The 8,160-nt window shown below is 42.5% G+C and overlaps 2 non-coding genes across 2 annotated transcripts; both read right to left on the bottom strand.

Annotated features, from left to right (window-relative positions):
* Nucleotides 1-7,443: 7,443 nt before the first annotated feature.
* On the bottom strand, nucleotides 7,444-7,518 carry Trnat-cgu (transfer RNA threonine (anticodon CGU)). Its single transcript has one exon. It is a non-coding gene; the product is annotated as a tRNA-Thr (tRNA).
* Nucleotides 7,519-7,884: 366 nt separating this feature from the next.
* Trnaa-ugc (transfer RNA alanine (anticodon UGC)) lies at nucleotides 7,885-7,959 on the bottom strand. The gene has a single exon. It is a non-coding gene; the product is annotated as a tRNA-Ala (tRNA).
* Between the last annotated feature and the right edge of the window lie 201 nt (nucleotides 7,960-8,160).

The raw sequence follows: 8,160 nt of genomic DNA, 5'->3' as shown, positions 1-8,160 counted from the left end.
AGACTCTACACTCATTGGTAATAAATTATTTTACATTGATCAAGATTTCGCATCGAAAACTAAACATCGCAAAGTTGTCTACAGTCATCAAATACATATGATACCCGCAAGAATTTTGGAGCGTCAAATCGATCTCCAACCAGGGAATATATCACCGAGTACTGTCTCGATCTAATAAACATGCAGATCATATCCTCCGCCATAACAAATCATCCCCTTTACATCAGCGAACCGAAGTCACTCTCTCGGAACTGATGTACAAAGAGAAGCTCGCTCCGAACCCCGGCACAAACGCGTTAGTGTATCCGCTTTCTTGCTCGCGTTTCTACAGACATCTCCAGGCTCGTCTACTAAAAGACGAACCATATTTTCTGCACAATATTACACAATTTTCTACGTACTTTTCGATATCAAGCACACACCAGTAGCCCCCTGATCTCGAACGCAACATAATGCACAAGATATGGGCCGTAAATTATTTCTCCACAAACAACAAACTTTAGGGAGGTGCAGCGTGCTGCAAGCCATTGACTAACTAGAAACAAATAGAGTAAAACGATATTAGCACTCTCGAATACCGTAGTCGGTGATGATCAATATTACGCTGGCCGGAGTGGTCGAGCGGTTCTAGGCGCTACAGTCTGGAACCGTGAGACCGCTACCGTCACAGGTTCGAATCCTAACTCGGGCATGGATGTGTGTGATGCCTTAGGTTAGTTAGGTTTAAGTAGTTCTAGGGGACTGATGACCACACCAGTCACGTCCCATAGTGCTCAGAGCCATTTGGTTTTGATCAATATTGTTTACAAACCAACTACGGTGTTTCACGCGTCTAGTGAACAGGCAAACGTGTGTCCAACACACCACAATCGATATTCCTTCAACTAAATAAATGCACCAAATGTACAGAAGCAGTCGACACAGCGTCCTCTAGAGGCATGATTATGAACTAAGTCTGTTGAGCTATGGACTCAGTGGCGTATACACTTGGTGGTGGCGCTGCCTTTAATTGTTTCAATAGACTGGTGTATGATATCTGAAATTGAAAATTAGCGAGAAGAGTCTTTTAGATGGATTATTATTTTGACAATTTTTGAGCTGCTTGACTATCTAGACGTAAATGCTTTGCACTATTTACAAATGGTTCGAATGTCTGTAGGTTGTACAATGTGTTATTTTGACGGTTTAGAATTAGTAAGCGTGTGTGTAGAGCGATATAGATGAGTTATGTAGGAGTAGTTTGCAGGTCTGTATGATGTGGGGGATGTCAAAGTGTGTGTTCTGTAATACATGTTCTCGATCCCTAAACAAATTGCTCCCAAATAAATAAAGTACAGTCCTTCCTCTCTCCATCAGCCTAGTGAGGACTGAGTCCTTTTACCAGCAAACCCTACGAAGAAGTTGCGCGCTGGAGGCTTAGGTTAGTGGTGGTGAGCTTCGATTGCAACAATTCTCTTAGGTTGGTGGTGAAAGTGCAAGTGAGCTTTCTTTACTGCCAGAATTTAAACTCGGTGCCGGTTCCTAGGAAGAGGTGGCGGTCTGGACCTTGAAAAGTAGTTGAAACTAGATACTTGAAAGTATAGTGAACATCTTTTGATACCTATATGAAGTGTAAGTGCGTGGCCAATAGGAGTGCAGCGTTCTAGGATGTGGGGGAGGGGGGAGGGGTGGGGTTCTAGGTCATGAATGAACACCGCGCTGATAGTGGGAAAATGTGGAACGTCTCAATTGATCATTGAATATTGATATTGTAAGTTGAATTATTGAATATGATTAAAATTAAAATGGAATTAAGTACTTAGGCAATTGATAGGTTATATGCACGATGTGGGTGTTAGGATATTTGCAGCAAACTATGTCTGGCTCCTGTATGGAAGTGGCGATTCAAGGGTGTGTGACGTAAGCAGTTGGACGCCTGCGGGCCAGTGGCACGGCTCGTGTCCAGTTATAACGCACATGCATGAGAGGGCAGTTGATCTGGCATCATCACCCAATGTCTTGGTGGTGTCCTCTGGTGTTGACGATACGAACTAAACCACTTGATCTCTGGAGCTTGTGATGAATACATCCGGTGCAGCCATCTTGAATAACGGTATTTGCATCATGATCTAACGTCAGGAGAGTGCCCTCTGGTGGCACCGATATAAACTAATCTAGTTGGAGTCTAGAACCAGAGGCGAACACATCTGCTTGAAATTGGTTGAATAATATTGAGAAGTCTATTTTTCCCGCCATTTTCCTAGGTGTGACGCATTATCATGTTGGAATTTGAACTTCCCGCCATTTCCAGAGGGGGTGGGGTGGTCAGGTTAGTGGAGGTAGCCAAATTGAACCTTCTTCCTGCCAAAATTCAAACTTAACGCCAAAATCCGCCCTCTTGGATGACGGCACAGTAGTGCTCTCTGGTGGTGACAATCTGAACCAAGTAAGTTGGAGTTCAGACCCGGTGGCAAACACACATGCTTGTAACTGGTTAATTAATAAAGACAAGTCCATTTTTCCCGCCATTTTCCTAGGGTTGACATATTATAATGTCGGAATTTGAACTTCGCGCCATTTTTCTGGGTGCGGTGGGCGTGGCACTTTCCCGCCAAAATTCAAACTTCCCGCCAAAACCATCTTGAATGACGTCATTGGTGCCATCATGGATGACGTTACCGCCACCATCTTGGATTACAGTTCTTTGTTCCCATTACCCCCTTGTCCCACTACTGCCGTACACATCCATCTGCTCGTTACAATTATAAAACGACCAGGCAATATGTTTGCAGTCATCAATAGTTGAATGCCGGTGTTGGCGGGCCCAGGCGAGGTCTAAAGCTTTGTGTTGTAGAGTCATCAAGGGTCGCACAGGAAATTCCCGACTTCACTGCTGTCTCGGAGATTCTGTGTCCCATCGCTCGTGCGCCGACTATAACATCACGTTCAAACTCACGTAAATCAGGATAACCTGCTATTGTAGCAGCAGTAACCGATCTAACAACTGCGCCAGACACTTGTCGTCTCACATAGGCATTGCCGACCGCAGCACCGTGTTCTGCCTGTTTACATATCTCTGTATTTGAGTACGCATGTCTATATCAGTTCTTTTGGCACTTCACTGTATGTAGGATTACCACATTTTTTTGGGTCTGACCCAGGAGATATTACCATATTGGTTGGGTCCAACCAAGGACATATTTTTGGAATTATTTAAAAGTCTTAACAGTGTAGTGAAACATTTAATTTTACTTATGAAGTAGTACCTTATGCCAAATATGGCTTTTTTCAGAAGTGGTTTGTGTACAATGTGAACTGAATAACTAATTCCTAAAATAGGTCTGCCTAAATAACTTTGTATTTTTCTGAGCACATCACCGGAAAAAAGCAACTTTTCTTCTAGTTTCTGATTTTTCACATGCTGTAAAAGAAAGTGAGTCAAAATTTGAGCAGTTTTACCTCACACTTCATCGAAATTTAAAAACTTAAATTATCCCTTAGCGACCAAAGAATCTCACAAGAGTTTTATTTCGCTTCCGTCTGGGCTACTTACCGTTACTATTTTGTCTCCCAATGAACGCAACATATTATCAGATGTAAATGGCGAACTAACGTTAACAATAATTGGTTTGGAATTGGTTCTAGCAGATGACAATTTTGGGTCATATAACTTTTTAACCAGTTTACATGAGCAGCCTGATGTTTTAAAAGTTAGTGCATGACTGGCAGGGTGGTATAAAAATGTAGCCTCTTTAGCAGCACAGCTCTAGACACTGTCCCCATCTTTGGCTTTTCTGAAGTGTGCAGTAAACACTTTAACTTTGTTACTGTTATTAGATAGTTCCAAAAATTTGTAGTCTTAATGCAACATAATATTAAACATACACCTCCTTTTGCCCAATGTTCAACGATAAAACAAAATACTAATGGAGATACAATGATAAAACACGTATTGACGATCTACTTCACACACGTAATCAACACAAGTACACTTCCTCTGATGTGCTGGCAAATCACCAATGGTAAATATGGCATAATCGATAGCCACGACGTATATTCGGCATCAGTGTTTTTCCAAGGTCGGCTGAAAGAGGCACGGCCGTAAGAGAACGTATAAAAATGCGGTGTCGAATATGTAGGTCTGAAATAAAAAAAAATCCTCGCTAGTCCTAAAATTCTCAAACTCAGGACATTCCTGCAACTCCGGACATTACCCAGGACAGCAGTGAAGAACCAAGACTGTCCGGCTGATCCCCGACATATTGCGAGCCTAATAATATGCTGTTTCGGAAAATATAACATCTGAAGCTCTCCTGAACACACCATGAGGAGTAATATTTCGTATTTTGTTACTGACTGTTGGTAGAGGGGAATAAAATTACAAAATATGAAAAAAATAAAGCTGAATCTACATCTGCACTACAATAGCAACATCGTGTGCGCTACATTTATCTCTGCAAAATCGTTAAGCTGAATTTACATCTGCACTACAACAGCAACATCGTGTGCGCTACATTTATCTCTGCAAAATCGTTACAACATTTAACCTTAAATACAGAACTAGAGGCAATTACAGTCTCTAGAGCACGCTTTTAGGTGTGGAATTAATGATTCTAACTACGTGTGAAACAAACAAATTTTACTATCTAGAACTACACTATCGATTGTAAATGTGTACATTTCACAAGATTGTACTTCATAAACAAACCAAACGTCACCATCATTTGATAATTTTTGGTTCACTGAAGAAGATATTATGAAATTTAAATCGGGACATAGCCAACATATCTATGTAAATAAAAATCAATTGCCGCATGTATGAAAGTCTATCACTTGAGAACGCCTCGACAGATTTGGCTGGTTTTCTTTTTTTTTGCGTGTGTTCGTAATTGTGAGCACCACGTTTGTATGAAAACATTGAAAAGGGCACGGAAATAGCCGGAAATTGGATGGTACTTTTGCACGGAAATCTCAAAGATGGAAATATGACGTTCAATATAACAGTCCTGCTGTCGCATGTTTTCATAACAACAGCAAATTCCACATTAAATATTAGTATTTCACGAAAGAGAACAAAACTGAAAACGATATTTCAATGCGTTATCGGATGGTGATCATACTGCACTGCGTTGCAAATACTAAATTCATGTCAGTTCGTGGTAATATGATGTGCTGCAAACATTCAATTGATTTCAGTTCATGTTTTATTTCTCTGAAAAAAAAAATGTCAGCAATGAGGCGCCGAAATATAGGTCGGCGTACGCCAATTGCAGGCCAGCAGAATATCGTCTGGAGGCAAATTGAATAAGAATTTCTCAGGCGTGATCCGTTATGACTCCGGAACAAGGGATACAGTCGAGTTCGACCCATTAATTCTGACCGTTAGTCCCAAACATGGTTTCGTTTCCAATAACAGTAAATAAGGTCAGAGAGAGGTGGGAAGGAAATGAATATAAAGTTGGACAAGGTGAATATGGACAGAGAAATTGGGGAGGAGCAGTGAATAGAGACAGATTGTGGGATAACGTATGCACAGGGAGTGGGCGGAAGAGGATGTAGAGTAGTAGGGAGGAGGGGGGAGGAGTAGATGGCGAAGAGGGGGGGGGCAGGAGGACAGGGTAAGAGAGAGAGGGGAGGAGGGAGGTGATTAGAGGTGATTAGGACAGGTATCCAGTTCCCATACATATTTAGGAATTGCCAGGTTCGCTAGTTTAGGAGAGCATCAGTCGCTCTGAGGTACTGTGGTTCCAGCTCACGAATGGAAGATCCGGAGCTGATGACATACCACAGCAACTGGATGCTGCCAGCGTCTCTGAGCCATATCTGCTGCTGTGATGTACTGCAACAAATCTCTTGTGTCTCAGGTGACAGTTCGTTCATCCCCTGAGAGGTGTCTGTTCAACACCCAGCTGTTGCCACTCTGAACTACTTTTAGTAGTCAATTTATTCAGTCACTGTAGCCTTCAGAGCACTCTCCGGGTGAGCTGCGGCAACATCCAAGCTGTATTGCCTCATTTGCGAGCAGTCCTCTTTCAGGCTCCAGGTTTTTTCTATTTCCACATGTTTCATAACTGACTGTTGACAAAAAAAAAATTCAACAATTTTCCTTAGAACTACATTTCACAAGTCTATTGTCTGCCATTGGACTGCTAAGGGGTGGACCCATGTTCAAATCTCTCTAGTGCCCCAATTTTTTTCCCCACAAGTTATGAATTGTCCGTCCGGTTACTAACATGTCTGTTCATCATATTCAGACCTGTGTCTGTGTCGAGGTGTAAAGCCGTTGGCACACGGACCGTGCATCCGATAGTTGAGCATTGAGCGTGCCGAGTTTCTGACGTTATAGCGTGGAATAGCACGTTCGGGAGTCTTTCCAATTGTGGAGAGCAATATCTGGCATGTCAGATATTCTGAGCGTGCGTCTGAGCGTTGACCAATGAGATGGCACAGCGCCCCCTACGTCACACGCACGCAGTCTCCCTCCAGTACAGAGTTGTGAGGCGCCATATTGGCATTCATTTCAAGACTATATGCATATATGCCGTTTCCGAGCGCCAGCAAATTGAGAATCACTGGAAAACCCGTTGTTAACTGTGTGATTCGTTCCTATAAAATAATGAGAAACATAATATTCGTCGCAAAAGAATTATTGTAACCTGCCTATTATGAGAGTAGGCTATTTCAAGGCAGCGACACACTGAGGATCCACCCAAAACGCATTGTTCTTGGTACATTTGTTATAATTAAATTTCAATTAGTAACATATCTACGATTAAGGTTTTCAGCAAGGGGTAACATAATATGGAAAGTTGCAAGAGGTTTGTTCTTGGTTTAGTGTAATGAGTAGCTGGCATGGTACTTCAGTGTGTTTGGTCATAGAGCTGGTTGACCTCTGTGACAAAAAAACTGAGTGTAAGGATAAACAAACGAACTTTAACGGATGTCGTGTGACGTCCGCAACAACCAAACCCAACGATCAACAACGGACAAAAATACAAAAAAAAAAAAAAAACAGAAGTTGCGTCAGTGTACTGTATTGAGTTGTACGTTGGGGAGATGGTTCGCGTTTTGACATTTCCAATTTTTTTTCCTATTATTCGCTTTCTTTATTAGGTTCTGATACTTTATTATTAGTTTAATATGAGTATATACTATATTATTTGATGTTATGCAATTATAAGTTAACATTTTTTGAGGGGTGAATTTGTTTGATTGGCTTAATCTACAGGACAGCTTGCGCTACTTGTGTAAAGATATATTGCTTCTTTCTCTTTTACACTTCGTAATTCACATCTTGCAAAGAATCTGCTATGGGGTAGGAACAGTGGTCAAGTAAGACTGACCTTGGGGTTTTACTAAAATGTGGGAATGGTGGAATAATATTTATCTGAAATGATAATTAAATAGACACCCTAGCTGCAAGCAGGCGTTGACACACCTCATTGGGGACATGTTGAAAATGTGTGCCCCAACCGGGACTTGAACCCGGGATCTCCTGCTTACGTGGCAGACGCTCTATCCATCTGAGCCACCGCAGGCACAGAGGATAGTGCGTCTGCAGGGACTTATCCCTTGCACGCTCCCCGTGAGATCCACATTCCCAACATGTCCACAACACTACATTCGTAGTGCGCCTAACAAATGTTTGCCCATCATACTCATTACTCGTGGCAGATTAATCTACCAAGTCCCGTACGAGTTCGGGCATAGCGTGTGCGTTCGCACAAGAAGGTCAAAGGCCGGGAACCCATATATTTAACTATATATGACGGTAGTATCTGTTCCCGAAAGAACAGTTACCGTCGATGACCATGCAGCTTTGCTCGAAATGAAATGATAATTAAATAGACACCCTAGCTGCAAGCAGGCGTTGATACACTTCATTGGGGACATGTTGAAAATGTGTGCCCCAACCGGGACTCGAACCCGGGATCTCCTGCTTGCATGGCAGACGCTCTATCCATCTGAGCCACCGCAGGCACAGAGGATAGTGCGTCTGCAGGGACTTATCCCTTGCACGCTCCCCGTGAGATCCACATTCCCAACATGTCCACAACACTTCATTCGTAGTGCGCCTAATAGATGTTTGCCCATCATACTCATTACTCGTGGCAGATTAATCTACATGTTGGGAATGTGGATCTCACGGGGACCGTGCAAGGGATAAGTCCCTGAGGACGC

The sequence above is a fragment of the Schistocerca nitens genome, chromosome 1 (assembly GCF_023898315.1).
Source record: "Schistocerca nitens isolate TAMUIC-IGC-003100 chromosome 1, iqSchNite1.1, whole genome shotgun sequence".
Classification (NCBI taxonomy): domain Eukaryota; kingdom Metazoa; phylum Arthropoda; class Insecta; order Orthoptera; family Acrididae; genus Schistocerca; species Schistocerca nitens.
The sequence above is the reverse complement of the archived record's forward strand: the minus strand, read 5'-3'. Positions and strand labels throughout refer to the sequence as shown.